The following is a 16,331-nucleotide window of genomic DNA, read 5'->3' as shown; positions in this document are numbered from 1 at the left end:
TCAAGTGATGTGTAGACCAGGATTGTTCAATTCTTTCCTGTCATGCTGAAGCTTCCAGCTCCTGAATAACAACACGTTTCCCTTGTCCTAGACACCCAAGAGTACGTCTCCTCTCTTGGGCATAAGAATCTCTAGAGTTACATATGTGTAATAAAGAGTGGACCCAGCTGGCATATTCACAATGACCAAATTGTGTTGATCGTACTTTAAACCAATACATCGCTCCACACTGAAGTTGCAATAAATGATATATTTGCTTTCTAGACATGAATGAGACCCCTTGCTGGATATACTCCAGGAAGGCCAGAGAAACTGGCTTCTAATCCATATGGAACAATTCACTGGTGAATTTCTTTCAGGATAGCCCATGATTTATCTAGACTATAATCTTTACATATCTGGATCCTTCAAACTAGACAAAGGGAAAATCCGGCCTTCAAGCCTCAGTTAGAAATGTGGAATGGTGCTATGCTGACAACTGGTGGTCCCTGACCTGTATCTTCTGACATTAGAACACAGTGTGGTGGATGACCAATTCATGCGTTGAACAAAAGAAGACCTCCTACAGGGCAGTGTAGCTGTTCGTTACAGGTATGGCACTTAGGGCTAAGTACCATAAGGACTACAAGCAAAAAGGAAAAACAAGTAACACATGAAGCATATATGATAAGGACGGACCACAGTCCAGAGCATGAGCTCTGGAATCACACAGGCTTGCTTTGAATCCCAGCTAAGCCACTACCTGAAGAACAGTGCAAGGTTTAAATGTTGTTTGACCAAATTTCAAAAAAGAAGTGAAGAAAGAACCTACCTGCCAGGAAGGGACATCGTGGGGTGCAGCATGCAGTCGGATCAGGGCTCTGCATCTCCTGCTCAGAAACCTTCGCCACCTGGCTCATGGTGATGCTGGCAGCTGAGCAGCCCTGGAGAAGGCGATCCTGTCTCCAGGCCTCGCAGAGAAGCTGGGGAGGTCCCCGGAGGAGGTGGCCCACACCCTGGCAAGCTCTGGGTGCCTCCTGCCCTCAGCTCTGAGCACGCTCTGGCCTCTGCGCCCCGTGGTGGGGAAGGGCTGGCCGATACATACTCATGGCTGAGGGGCCTCCAGAGCCGGTGCCCAGGCAGGGTGAGCTCTGAAGGAGAAGGCTTCCACAGTCCCCAACAGTCTCCGCATGGTGGCCCATCCCGTGCCAAACACCTGCCACCCACAGCGAGAAGACCCAGCCACTAGAAAGCCCAGAAGGGGCCCCGCCCTTTGCCTTTGGGCTGGGGTTTCTCCACCAGTTGGGCTTGCATGTGCCCCCTGCCTCACCCCCTGCCCCGCCCGCCCTTTCTCTGTGACACATACAATGGACACGTCACAGAGGCAGGTGGAGCCGTCAGATATAAAAGGAGTGAGAAGCTCTCCCACTGTCACTCTCTGCTCTCAGATCAGGCACGCAGCAGCTCTGATATGGAAGCCATTCCCTCCACGAACAGAAGAGACCTCTCCCCACCCTCCCGTGATGAGGTCTGTGGAAGTCACAAACTGAAGGTCCAATCAACAAGGATGCTCTGACCTAACAAATAATCTCCCTCATGTGAGGTTTAAGGATTTGGTTTTGGAGCCCCACAAAGAAAAAGTTCCTGCAGATTTGGTGTGGAGAAACCCTTGTGAGCAGGGCATTCAAAAGTTGAATTAGTGGCTGGAGGAGGACTGGATGCTGGACGTTCCAGGAGTGAACGCTGGAATTCCAGGTGGGAGCCTGTTTCTGGCTGCAGCCCGGGTCATGCCAGAGGCTAGAGGTAGAAGCCTGGGAGCCAGACACAGCTCAAGGGTGGACTGGATGCTCTCGAGATAAGGCCAGCTAAGAGCTGTGAGCTCACTGAAGTTCGAAAACCGGCTCCCAGCCCCCAGCCCTCCCTCCCCTCGATCTAGTAAAATTGGTGCTCATCTCTGTAGTTTTGGAACATGATGGTAAGAATGGTGGTGCCTCGGGTTCTTGTGCTGGTCCTACCTCAGGCTCGTTTGCTTGCTTCCTTCGCATACTACAGACAGGGCTTTGCATAAAGAAGTGGGCTGGTGGATCACTGTTCTGCAAAGATCCCATTGTGCGACTGGAGCAGGCTACCTTCTCTGAGCCTCAGTGTTCTCATCTGTAAAATAGGCATATCGTTCCTTCTTTTCCTAATAACCAAACAAGTGTTCTTGTACTTTACCTTAAATAAATGTACTTTAAAGATGGCAAGCCTTTCTGACATCATTTTTGTGCATAAATACAAGTGATTAAAAGAGCAAGGCATTGGCCAATAACTTCATCACAACTGCCACGGTGATTGTAGGACCATCCTGATTTCAGAGTTAGTAAAATGTGAAAACTACAACACCTGTGCACCTACCATCTTGCTTAAGAGACAGAACAATTCCCAGCAGCACTAACAGCCTTGTGTCAACCTCCTTGACCTAGCCTTCCCACCCTAGAGAAAACTGTCCTCAATTTTGTGTTTACTCTTCCCTCAGTTTTAGCTACCGTTTTTTTAAACATGTACCCTATGCAATCCGCTGTTTGAGCTTGTTTCAGAATGGTTCCATGAGTGGAACTGTATCCCATTCTTTTGATGTTGTTAAAAATCATGAGAAGTTGATCTATGCTAATGTGTGTAGCTCATTTATTTTTCACTATTGAATATTCCAATCTCATCCTATCCTGCTGTATGAATTCTGCTGGTGGAAATTTGGGCTGTTTCCTGTGTTTTGCTGTTAAGTTATTTTTGCTCTAAACATTCTCAGAGTTGTTTCTTAGAACATGTGTGTTTCTCCAGGGTATATACCTGGGCAGGGAACGGCTCAGTCTAGATGAGAGTGCTTGCTGTTCTGATTGCTAGCTAATACTGCCGCCCTTATTTCTGTCCACTGAATAGCCCGAGGGGACATGAGTCCTGTTCTGGCTCTGTTTACAGACCTTCAGGGGGAATAAGCGTTTATAAAAAGAATAGGGGTGGGGGGGATTCCCTGGTGGCGCAGTGGTTGAGAGTCCACCTGAGGATGCAGGGAACATGAGTTCGTGCCCCGGTCCTGAGAGATCCCACATGCCGCGGAGCGGCTGGGCCCGTGGGTCATGGCCGCTGGGCCTGTGCGTCCGGAGCCTGTGCTCCGTGACGGGAGAGGCCACAACCGTGAGTGGCCCGTGTAACGCAAAAAAAAAAAAAATAGAATAGGGGGATAGTGAAGGAGAGCTTCCCAGACCATAGTCTGACTTTGAGCCATGGCCCTGAGGGGCAAAGCCAGAAAGGAGTGGAAGCCAGATGGAGCACTGCTGTTGGCCCTGAGCATGTGTGTGAGGTGGGGCTGCCCTTGCCTGGACACTGGGTCTCAGACTGTGGCACAGCTGACATCACAGAATCCACTGTGAGGCTACGGCTGGGCTTCGGGACCTAGAAATTCAGACAAAACACTGCATGCGTTCTCAGACTGTATGTTTCTTTATTTAAATTGCAGTAAGGAAGCTGAAATGGGCTCTCCAGGGGTACTTCCCAGAGCCCTGGTCCCCTTTGCAGCTCCCAGCTCTAGGTCCTATTGATGGGCTTCAACGGTCGCTGGCTCCATGGTCTCAGATGTCACACCGGTGATTTCCAGCCCCTGGCCACTCTCTGCTGTCTCTGTGATGGCCTCCATTCGGGTCCCTTCCACCCTTCCGCCAGGATGCTCCCATGTTTATTTCGTGATGAGGCCACTGTCTTTTTTGTAAGTCTGGCTCTCACATTCCTGAAGAAAGAGCTGATCCTGCTGAGTATGTTGGTGGTGGGACCTGAACGCGCTGGAGATAAGCTCCTGCCCGATTTGTGCGAGGTCTTGGACTCACTGGTGATGGGAGCACGGCTGATGCCTTTGGGAGCAGTGCCCTGCTCGCTGCCCCCCGGGCTGCCGTGGCCTTTGGCCTTTTGGTCATCTCTAGTGGCTCTGCGGCCGCCTGAGCACGGGCCAGCTGCTGTGGGGATTGTCTTGCTCCCCGCTGCCTTGTGGTGGCTTTCCACTGAACTGCAGAGCGAGGGGCTCGTCAGAGCTCTGTCCTCTCCCCAGTGCTCCCTCCTCTCCCTTCTTCCCTTGCGGGCCTGGGACACTCTCTGTGAGCTGCCATCCTGTTCGCTCACTTTGCCTTCCTGTGGCAAGCTTGAGACGAGGGTCCCCTCATGGTCCTTGTCGGCTCTTCCTTTGACAGTCTTGCTGGTAGGTTCTGCACCGACCACAGTCATGCCGGCCCCTGGGGAGAGGCTGGTGGACGTGCTGGAAGCATACTCTGAATTGTTCTCAGCACCTGCCAAGGCCGTTTTCCCGCTCCTCAGGGATGTTGTGGCAGTGTCCCCAGTGGCTCTGTTGGTTTTGCTTCCTCCAGGCCCGTCGCTGGCTGTGGCTGCTATGGCCGTGCTCCGCTCTTCAGCGGCAGGAGACTTGATCACTGCCGTGCTCAAAGCACCCGCTGCGGTGCCTCCTGCCACCCCTGCTGTCTCCACCTTTGTCGTTGACTGCGATGCTGACGCTTTGTCAAGCCCTGTAGTAGGTTTTGCTTTCGCAGTGGCCACATCGGGCATGGTGTCGGGCTTGTGGGAGTCCAGTTGGATTCAGTGCCCCCCAGCAAAAGCTGCAGGCGTGGCCCCGGCCACCTCAGGGCACGTGTGCAGGCTGCTGACGCTCACCTGGTCCTGGTGCCCCTTTCCTTGGCAATCCTCCACGGCCGGGCTCCTCCCGTCCTGCTCCTCCTCGAACACAGGCATGCAGGTCATGTCCCAGACGGGAACGGCATAGGTGTTGCTTTCACTGTCCACTGGTGGTCGCAGGAGGTAAATCAGCTGTTCCCAATCGGCGAAGAGGTCTTCCCGCGCGTCCAGAGGGGGACACAGCTGCACGTAGAAGCAGCGGCCAGTGGCAAGCTTCACGCGCAGCTGTTGTTTCTCACGATTGTGAGTGGAGATCCTCACGAACTCCAAGGGAAGGAGCCTGGTGAGCTCTAAGGTCTTTGCAGCCTTGTGGCTCTTGCCCTTGGTGGCCTGGCTGCGCTCGGCGTGCTTTTCACAGCCGGTGGCCCGTCGGGCCAGCAGCGTGATGTCTGGGAGCGGGAGGACGGGGCTGGTGGATGTGATGCCCATGGTCACCATGCCGCCCCAGTTGTGCACGTCAATCGCTTCTCCCCTCTTCGTGACCTGGATGAAGTCGCTCTCGAATATCGACGCGTACTTGAAATTGTCGTATTCGCCCTTGTGCAGTTGCTGCTGCAGCTTCCCCGTGGTGGTGTTGAACAGGTCCACCCAGGTGCTGCTCCGGGCCGTGTGATACGGGAGCAGAGAGTCCCCACTCATGGCTGTCTTTGATCAGGACAGGCAGCGCGGTTAAGGCGGCTCCCTGGCTCTTCCCTCCCTCGGCCTCACTGGCAGAAGAGCGAGCTGCGATGCTCCTGCGTCACCCAGGCGGCCCTACGGCAGGTCTTCCAAGCCCGCCCCACAGGCCCCCACGTTTGCCTCCAGGTCTCCCAGAGGCAGCAGGGGGGTGGGTAGGGGCACAGATGATCACAGTGGGGACGCTGTAGGGTGCCTGGAGCCCAGGCTGAATCTCTTCAAGTGTGTCGAGAGGTACGGTAGGCTCCCCCTCCGCCTCACCTCCCTTCTGCTTCTGGGTTTTTATCTCCCCAAGAGGCTGTGGTGAACTTCCGTCCTAGTGAGAGAAGTAACCACTTTGTCAGCCTAACCCCCTGGCACAGCCTATTTAACCTCTGATGCCCTTTGTGGCCTATCACTGTCACAAAGCTCTTTGCCTCACCCCCCAGCTGCCCCCTCAGGGCAGGGCCCCCATCCTCTCCCAAACACCCCATTGCTCCTGCGGAGGACAGGCCCATCCTGCCAGGGACTCAGGTGCGTTACCAAAATAAAAGTGTCTTCAAGTGGGAAAGTTTTGTGTGGGTCCTTTTTCTTTGCCTCCCTCAAATTCAGCTACTGGATGAAATCTATAGGAAGGTAAGATGATGGGATCAATTTGAACCATTTAAGCTCATGGTTTAATTGTATCGAATAAGGCAGAGTTGGCAGTGGTGATCCTTAGTCTGTCCTTTCATAAAATGTCAGTAAACATGGACGATGGTGATTTTTAATAATAACATTAAAATTTGCTTCTCCTAGGCACCATGCTGCATTCTTCACATATGGTGGTAAGAATCCAGTGAGTTTGCTACTGTTAACTACTGTTCCCAGTTTATAGGTGAAGCAATTGAGGTTGTATCTCCTGTTTAAATTCCCAGAGCTAATGGTAGCAGAGGCACTGTTTGAATGTAGGTCTACCTGATTCTAAAGCCTTTGTTCTGAACCACTACAGTACTTAGCCTCACAAAGAAAGCTTGGCCCAGCCAAATGTTTTCAAACTGGACTGATTTAACTACCTTTAAGAAGACCTATTTGGTGCCTTATTAGAAGTTGCATAATTAATTTTAATGTGTGTATATATGTCATTGAAAGAATCCAGGACAGCAATTGGGCTGATGTGGGGATTAAATTATCCAGTGGATCACTCAGATCCTCCCTTCCTTTATGCTTGTGCAAAGAGCCTGTGTGTGGAAACCTAGTTATTCTTATGACATGTCCTCCCCCAGTGAAATGGGGGGTGAGTAGCCTGAGATGTAAGCTTTGATTCCAAGAGCCTGCCAGATGCTGTCCTGTAGTAACCTCCCTACCAGGCAGAAGTGGTTTGGAAGCCTTGACACCTGTGGGGAGCATGTACCATTAGACATCCTGTCTCTTTGCCACTCCCACAGAGCTAGTCACAGATTAAGTGATTTCTAAATTGTGACTTGAAAGTCCTGAGAAAGGCCCTTGCTCCCAGCTCTCTTATCTCCAATTTGATGTTATGCTTGAAATCCCACCATAGAGATTCATTCCTTGAGGGTAAAGGCTATCTTTCTGTTAAAATACACACACCTGTCCCTCAACAGATGACTGGATAAGCAAAATGTGGTCTCTCCATACACTGGAATATTATTCAGCCATAAAAAGTCATGAAGAACTGATGTATGTGACAACGTGGATGAACTTTGAAAACATTATACTCAGTGAAGGAAGCCACATATTGTATGATTGTATTTATAGGAAATACCCAGAAGAGGCAAATCCATAGAGACAGATATTAGATTAGTGGTTGCCTAGGGCTGGAGGGAGCAGAGAATGGGGAGTACAGGATTTCCTTTTGTGGTGATGAAAAATTCTGGAACTAGATAGTGGTGATGCTTACACAGTATTGTGAATGTACTGAATGCCACTGAATTGTACACTCTAAAATTATAGTGGTGAATTTTATCATACACACACACACACACACACACACACACTCCTGCTCATTTAACAGATGGGTTAAGAGTAGTTATCTTTTCATTGTTCCCTCTCTCAGGGGAAATCATTAAATCTTTCACCATAAAGTATGTGGTTAGCTGTAGTTTTATTTCAGAATTGCCCTTTGTCAAATTTAAGAAGTTCACTTCTATTCTCAGTTTTCTGGGCATTTTTATCGTGAAGGACGATTGATTTTTTTTTCAAATGCTTTTTCTACATCTATTCAGCTGATTACTTGAATTTTTTTTTTTTTTTTTGCAGTACGCGGGCCTCTCACTGTTGTGGCCTCTCCCATTGCGGAGCACAGGCTCCGGATGCGCAGGCTCAGCGGCCATGGCTCACGGGCCCAGCCACTCCGCGGCATGTTGGATCTTCCCGGAATAGGGCACGAATCCGTTTCCCCTTCATGGGCAGGCGGACTCCCAACCACTGCGCCACCAGGGAATCCCCTGATTGCTTGATTTTTAATCCTTTATTCTCTTAATGTGGTCAAGTACACTGATTGTTTTTTGAATGCTGAGTTGACCGTTCATTCCTGGGAAACCACATTTGGTCATGGTGCATTATTTTTCCATATTGCTGGATTCAATTGGCCAAAATTTTTTCAAGAATTTTTGTATCTATGTTTATGAGCGATATCGGTCTGTGATGTTTTTCTTGAACTGTTTTTGCCAGATTTTGGTATAAAAGCTTATTTTTTAGTTAAAATTTATTTTTTAATCAAACATATACAAAATTTAAAAACATCAGATAGTGCTGGAAGGCTTATGGAGTAAGTAGCATTAGTTTCAACTACAAATAATTGAAAAACCCCAAATATTTGCACTTAAACAAGATATATATATATATGTTTTCTCATTTAAAAGCAGTCTGAAAGGAAGGGAGTCAAACTGGTATGACAGCTCCACTGTGTCATCAGAGACCTAGGCTCATTTTCTTTTCCTGGTTATCCTGAGGGTCACTTCATATTCCAAGATGGCTGTTGGAGCCCCATTCATCAAGTCCATATTCCAGGCCATCAGCAAGAGAAAGGGGAAGAGAAGAAAAAGGTTGTCTGCCTCTCACTTTTACAGAGCCTTCCAGAAGTACCACATGACCCTTCTAGTTATGTTTCTTTGGTCATCATTTTATCATATGACCACATCTAGTTGCAAGGAACGCTGGGAGGTGTAATCTTTTAGCTAGGTACATTGCCCAGGACTTACTGAGGAAGAAGAGGGGGATGGATACAAACAGTATGCTGAGACAAAAAGTCCCAGACACAAAAAGGGTACACACTGTATGATTCCATTTATACGAAACTCTGGAAAAGCCAAATCTAATTTCTAGAGACATTACTGATTGCAGGTCAAGATTGAATGGGATGGGGCAAAGAAACTTTGGGGAATGATGGAATGTTCTGTAACTTGATTACATGGGTGTATAAATTTGTCAAAATTCATCCAAATGTATACTTAAAATGGGTGCGTTTTTGTGTATATACTTCAATAAAGTTAATTTTTATAAGTACAGAAAATCTCAGCAACCATAACAAAACTACTCAAGTTTTGTTCATGTCTGTCATGTCTTCATTCGTTTGCTTACCTTTGCATGACTGAAATCAGAACGCACATAATGACTTTGAATCTTGCTTTTTTCATTTAACATTACATCATAAAATTTTCCATATTGCTTCATTAATTTTCATAATCACCATTTTAAATGACTCTATAATCCTTTGGGAATTGAAAATGTTATATATACTTACAGTAAAAAAAAAAAAATTCAGAGACACCCTACACAGTAAGAGCTAACTCTTCCCCTGAACTCTGACCTTTAAAGCCCCTTACTTAGAATTAGTGGACAATCCAGTTTCTAGTATGTACATCCAGGAATATTCTATGCACATAAAGACAAGATGTGAACATCTTTCCCTCTCCTTTTAGACATAACTAAGACAATACAAGATGCTTGCTTTTCCCTGTAATACAGCTTGGATACCATCTCATGTTCACACATCGAAACAGGCCTTGTTCTTTTTAACCACTGCATGTATTCTACAGTGCACTGAACCAATATTGATAAACACTTAGGGTTTTCCCAGTTTTCTTTTTTTTTCTGTTTCACGTACCACAAGATATAATGTTAAAGTTTTGACTCAGCTCTCAACTTACAGTAGATGCTACATTCCAAATGAAGTGCTAGCCTGTATGCAAAATTTACCACAAAAGTAGCTGAGAGCTTGTCACGTGATCATTGAAACCGCTCAGCTACACTAAGGATATAAAAGGGTGGAGAGGGAAGTGATTGTGAAGGGATTTGGGAGAGCTTCCTCCATCCCTTAAGGTCAAGAAAGACTTTATTCAACAGGTAACTCAAAGGGCTCAGTATATGTCCCTGCAGTCTGGGGTCTGACTTCTGTCTAGGACACACTGAGGAGGAAAGAAATACTAGAACGATCTCTTAAGGGTATAAAGTGGTGTGGCTCCTGCCTGTGCTCATCCTGTGGGCTCAGGATATTTCCAGAGAAAATTACACAAGTTTTCCCATGCAACACTTGGCACTAAGTCAGTGCCATCTACACCCCCCGCCCCCTCCCACTGGCTTCCTCTGGTCTGTCAGCTGGAGGCAAGGCCAGCTTTTACCTCTTTGCCCATGAATCACAACCTGTTTCTCTCATATTCTCAGCACAAGTCAGGGGCGGACAGGCCAGGACATCTGGATTAGGTCTGGGTCCAGTTCTCAGCCTGGCTCCTTGCCTTTGACCATTCTTCGGCCCCTAGCCCACGTACCCTGTGGGCTGGGCTGAAATAGAGACCCTGTGGGTCACTGTGCTGAGCCTGAAGGGCTTCTCTCTTCCTTCCTACCACCTGCATCAAGACAGGTGATTCCTCTCACCCCACTGCTGCCCTCCCGGGAGAGCCTGCTTTCTGGGCTTCTTCCCCCTCATTGCCCTTCTTGATCTAGAGGCCAGTTGCCAAGGTCATGACATGCACACACGCCCTACGTGATCTGTCCTTGCAGTCCTTGGGTTGTTCTCTCTCTGCTCTTCCCACCCTCAACTATGCCCAGGGCTGGCTGTCCCCAGAACAAAGCATATGCTCAGAGAAGACCAGCCCATGTTAGCATCCTTGGGAGCAAAGCAAAATTCTGCAAGGAAAGTCACTGCCCATGAAGATAATATCCAACAAGGTGCTTCTCAATCTTTAATTTGTATTGGAAGCATCAGAGGATCTTGCTGAACCGCAGACCCTGACCCAGGATATCTGGATGATGAAAGTCTGCATTTCTAACAAGCTCCCACATGATGCCAATGCTGCTAGTCTGTGGACCAAACTTTGAGTGGCAAAGACTTAGTACATTCCAAAGCCAAAGCGATGTTTAAAAAGTCGTTCTTTGGGGTCATCTCATAGGTACAGAGAGCAATCAGAATTAAAAATAAATTATTGGGACTTCCCTGGTGGTCCAGTGGTTGAGAATCTGCCTTCCAATGCAGGGGATGCAGGTTCGATCCCTGATTGGGGAACTAAAGATCCCACGTGCCGCGGGGCAACTAAGCCCGCACGCCACAACTAGTGAGACCCTGTGTTGCAACTACAGAGCCCACGTGCTCTGGAGCCCACACACCACAACTAGAGAGAAGTCCACACGCCGTAACAGAAGATCCCGTGTGCTGCAACTAAGACCCGACGCAGCCAAAAATATATAAATAAGTCAATAAATATTTTAAAAAGATACATTCTAATAAATAAATAAAATTAAAAATAAATTATTTAAATATTGCAAAGCACAAGGACTTTTATTTTTTTCAAGTATATGTATTATCACGGAGGGGAGTGACAGCGGGCTTAAAAAGAGGGTCCTGTGAATCTGCCGCACCAAAGAGGGAAGCACTAAGATTCACATGTCTGTTTTCCTGCTACATGTGAGAGCTTCGAAACAGCTTGAAAATGCCTGATTCTCACCCATAGGCCAGGGTGCTATGACGGATTCTCTTACCCTTTTTTTTCTTGGCCATTTTTAGGGCGTTTTCTAACCCTCCTTCAGTGTGTTCTTATCTATGCATTGAATAAATGAACAAAGAATTGGATTAGTTTGCTAAGAAATTAGTTTCCTCACTGTACAAAAGTAAACTCTGGTCCCATCGCTACGTTGTCACAAAGTCTCTGCACTGTTCAAGTTAATGACGCTTTCCCCAAACCTAAGCCAGGCTCACACCTGTTTCCTTCTATTGCCCCTGCTTGCCCAGGGAATACTCAGGGTTACATGAATGTGTTTTCCTGAGCAAGGCTGGGCAGTCACTCTTGCTGTCCTGCAAGGACAGCCAGAAACAGCTCTTCTGTGACCACCTCTCCCCGCCTGTGCCGGGTCGGGGTGGGGATGCAGGAGGTTTGGCAGGGAAGCTAAGAGGCTGCTTTGAGAGGCTGCCAAGTAAACTGCTGCATGGTTATCTCTGAGTCATCAGGGCAGGGATGAGCTTGGAGGAGTGGGGTTTTCCTGCCAGTATTCTGGTATCTCTGGGTATGAGCGGATGCAATTGGCTCTGTGGACTGGCAACCAGCCCCGTGGCTGCTGACTCATTTGCATCCTGATTTACATGGCTGGGTCTTAGACACTCATGGGTAGGCATTTTTCTGAAAGGTTTAGACAGACACATGCTTTATGCATATCTATGCAAGTGAAGAGTTCTTTGGAGTGATGACCAGATTTTTGGCTGTTTCCTAATTTGTGCATTTCTACCAGCGGTGCCAGCTGCTAATGCAGTGATAGCCATGAAGCTGGAGCATCTCACTAGGGTCCGCCTTATGAAAAGCTTCACGTGGGGCCCTTGGCGTTGGAGAGGAGAGGCCATAAAGAGAACTGGTAAATACAGCCCTGGTTTTTGAGGAACTGACAGTCTGAGGCAGGAAGAGAAGCAAAGAAAGATCCTGAGAAATCATGAAGGAACTTCTGTGCAAATGGGTTTAGGAAGCACAGGGGCACGGGGTGGTGACCATGGAGAGGGCAGAGGTGCTGCAGCCCTAGGGGGTGGGGGGAAGCAGAGGGGAATTAGCTGTGTCCTCTAGGGAGTTACTTAACCTGTCTAGGCTTTAATTCCCACCCCCATCCCCGCATCCCACAGTGAAACAGTAACACCTACCAGCTCAGTTGCTTTGAGGATTAAATGACAGAATGCATATAAAATGTTTGGAGCAGCATCTGCTGTCAGTGGCATCTGTCACAATTACTATTGTCAATAGGATGGAACCGTGGACCAACCATGATGCTGTCTTTCATATTTAGCCTTCCACTGTGGGGAAGGCCTGCCCTGAGCTCCCTCACTCCCTCAAACCTTGGGTTTTCCTTGGAATCTACAGCACCAATGAACGGCTGGACAGAGGGCAAAGTGCCATCTGTGGCCACCAAACAGGATAGAACAGAATGAGGCTGAGAGGTCCACTTGAGGGTAAACCTCGGAACTGCCACCTCAGGGTCAGAGAGCATCACTCACTTTCTACCCCCAGCCCGCTGGCTGGAACGGGTTGGCAGACTGAGAGGTTGCATGGTGAGTAGTTACGAGCATAGGGCCAAACCGGGTTCAAATCGCACCACTGTCACCATTCATATCCCCTGGGGAAAGTGACCTTAACCTCGCTGCATCTCTGTTTCTTGATCTGTCAGATGGAGATAATCATAGTGTTGTTGTGAGAATCAGAGGAGTTAACACATACAAAGGGGTCAGAACAGTGTCTGGCATGGAGTCAACACACCGAAATGTTTGCTATTCTTTTTATCTTTTTTAAAAAATATTTATTTATTTATTTTGGCTGCACCGCGTCGGGATCTTTGTTGCGGCACGCGGGATCTTTAGTTGCGGCATGTGGACTTTTAGTTGCGGCACGCATGTGGGATCACGTTCCCCTACCAGGGATCGAACCCCAGCCCCCTGCATTGGGAGCGCGGAGTCTTACCCACTGGATCACCGGGGAAGTCCCTGCTATTCTTATTTAGCAGAGATCCTTGGGTATGACGTTCTGGGTTTTGTCCCTCTCCGATAATTTTTTGGGAGGTGGCTGGCACATGTATGGTAGTGTGAGGGGGGGTTGTGGCAGAGGACTGAAGACACCCAGGTGGGCAGGCAGAGCCCTGCCTTCGCCCTGGTCTGTGGGGTGTCAGGGAGGGGGAGGATAAGGCTGGTTGCCAGGAGGGAGGAGGATGTGCTTGTCCAAGGTCGTAAAGTTCCTTTAAAGGACTCTAACGAATTTTCTAGGAACATCCATGAGGAGCTCGGGGCCCTGCCCAAGGTGTCATCTCCTCTTGCAGGTGGAGAATGGCTATGTCTCCATGACCCTTCTGGGGCACCATGCCCACCAGCTGCAGCCTCTGCTTCCCAACCCGCCAGCAGCCCTTCAGCCCAGGCACTGGTGCCTAAACCTTACCATGGCAACATCTGACTTTTCTGACCACTATTTTTCCTTCTTTCCTGTTCCTTCTTTACTTAAACAAAACAAACAAACAAGCAAAAAACCCTTGTTGTGTCATATCTAGTCTTGTAAGTCACTTTAGGTTGCTCTTGGAATAGGCAGAGTATAAATAAATAAACTGGCTCCTGGAGTTCTCGTTTACCTTTCTTGAAGTTTTTACAGCAGTGATTTTCAAACATATTTTTTTTAGAGAAATTCCCCCCCTGCCTTCTTTTTTGATGCAGACCATTTTTAAAGTCTTTATTGAATTTGTTACAATATTACTTCTGCTTTATGTTTTGGTTTTTTGGCCATGAGGCATGTGGGGTCTTAGCTCCCCGACCAGGGATCAAACCCACACACCGTGCATTGGAAGGCAAAGTCTTAACCACTGGACTGCCAGGGAAGTCCAGAGAAATCCTTTTTTTTAATTTTTTTTTTTTTTTTTTTTGGCTACGTTGAGTTTTCGCTGCTGCTCGCGGGCTTTCTCTAGTTGCGGCAAGCAGGGGCTACTCTTTGTTGTGGTGCACAGGCTTCTCATTGTGGTGGCTTCTCGTTGCGGAGCATGGGCTCTAGGCGCTCGGGCTTCAGAAGTTGTGGCGCACGGGCTTAGTTACTCCATGGCATGTGGGATCTTCCTGGACCAGGGCTCGAACCCGTGTCCCCTGCATTGGCAGGGGTATTCTTAACCACTGGGCCACCACGGAAGCCCCCGAGAAATCCTTTTTCAAAACTGAAATATTTCATAGAAGCTCTATATATATTATATATACCTCGGGTATTGCGGGCTCAGTTCCAGATCACTACAATAAGGTGAATATTGCAATAAATCGAGTCTCACAATTCTGGGGTATATAAAAGTGTATATAAAAGTTATGTTTACACTGTACTGCCGTCTATTAAGCCAAAGCATTATGTCTAAAAACAATGTACTAAAAATATATAAGGGGCTTCCCTGGTGGCGCAGTGGTTAAGAATCCGCCTACCAATTCAGGGAACACGCGTTCGAGCCCAGGTCCGGGAAGATCCCACATGCCGTGGAACAACTAAGCCCGTGTGCCCAAACTCCTGAGCCTGTGCTCTAGAGCCCGCGAGCCACAACTACTGAGCCCACGTGCCACAACTACTGAAGCCGACGCGCTTAGACTCCATGCTCCACAACAAGAGAAGCCACCGCAATGGGAAGCCCGCCCGCCGCAACTAGAGAAAACCCGCACGCAGCAATGAAGACCCAAAGCAGCCATAAGTAAATAATCAAATTTATTTTAAAGAATATAGAGGGGGGAAGAGATATGGGAACATATGCATATGTATAACTGATTCACTTTGTTATAAAGCAGAAACTAACACACCATTATAAAGCAGTTTTACTCCAATAAAGATGTTAAAAAAATATATATATATATAGGGCTTCCCTGGTGGCGCAGTGGTTGAGAGTCTGCCTGCCGATGCAGGGGACACGGGTTCGTGTCCCGGTCCGGGAAGATCCCATATGCCGCGGAGCGGCTGGGCCCGTGAGCCATGGCCGCTGAGCTTGTGCGTCTGGAGCCTGTGCTCCACAACAGGAGAGGCCACAACAGTGAGAGGCCCGCCTACCGCAAAAACAAAAAAAACAAAAACAACAACAACAAATATATATATATATATATATATATATATATATATATATATAGTGAGAGAGAGAGGGAGAGAGAGAGAGAGAAAATAAAAATTTATTTAAAATATTTTATCATTAAAAAGTGCCAAAATAATTACAGTAGTAACATCAAAGATCACTGATCACAGATCACCATAGCATAATAATAACAAAAAAGTTTGAAATACTACAAGAATTACCAAAATGTGACACAGAGACATGAAGCGAGCAAATGCTATTGGAAAAATGGCACCAATAGAGTCGCTTGATGCTGGGTTGCCACAAACCTTCAGTTTGTAAAAAACACAATATCTGTGAAGCACGATGAAGTGAAGTGCAATAAAAAAATAAAATGATATATATGTATATATATCTTGCTCAGTTAAAGCATGAGAAGGACCCCGAGCACCCAGGCACTGGCCGTTCCCTTTTTCCTGAGGCATCCTTACTAAGCCTTAGCTCTGGGGAGCCCTGTTTGTAAACCACCAGTCTGCTCCATGGAAAACATGCTGCAATATTCAGTGTGTCATTTTGGTGCAAAAAATAAGGAAGTGAGATGGTTTCTTATGACCTTTTGGACAATTTGCTAACTATTGGTGGAATGTTAAAGAATGAAATGCTAAAGAATTCACTAGTATCTAACAGAAAAGAACTGTGAACAAAAACAAGTCTTATTTACTCTTCTATTATAAAAGATAATCATTGTGAGTTTAAGTAACAATTTGGTCTTAAATATTACTGATGGAATATCACAGTTCAACGTGGGTCCTTGATGTGAAATGTACAAGAAAGAAATTCAAAAGTCACGTTGGAACAGAGTTTTAACCGATAACTGACACAACATCTATATCAGCTGCCTCTGTTTCCCCCATACCAGTGAATTCCCCATTCCTCAAAATGCCTCCACTTTCCGGTCTCCCTCCTTTCAT

The 16,331-nt window shown here is 47.4% G+C and overlaps 1 pseudogene across 1 annotated transcript; it reads right to left on the bottom strand.

Moving 5' to 3' along the window:
• Nucleotides 1-1,944: 1,944 nt before the first annotated feature.
• LOC308611961 (Golgi-associated RAB2 interactor protein 4-like) lies at nucleotides 1,945-5,410 on the bottom strand (annotated as a pseudogene). The gene has a single exon. The product of its transcript is annotated as a Golgi-associated RAB2 interactor protein 4-like (transcript).
• Between the last annotated feature and the right edge of the window lie 10,921 nt (nucleotides 5,411-16,331).

Source organism: Mesoplodon bidens (assembly GCF_964165515.1).
Source record: "Mesoplodon bidens genome assembly, chromosome: 2".
Lineage (NCBI taxonomy): Eukaryota > Metazoa > Chordata > Mammalia > Artiodactyla > Ziphiidae > Mesoplodon > Mesoplodon bidens.
The sequence above is the reverse complement of the archived record's forward strand: the minus strand, read 5'-3'. Positions and strand labels throughout refer to the sequence as shown.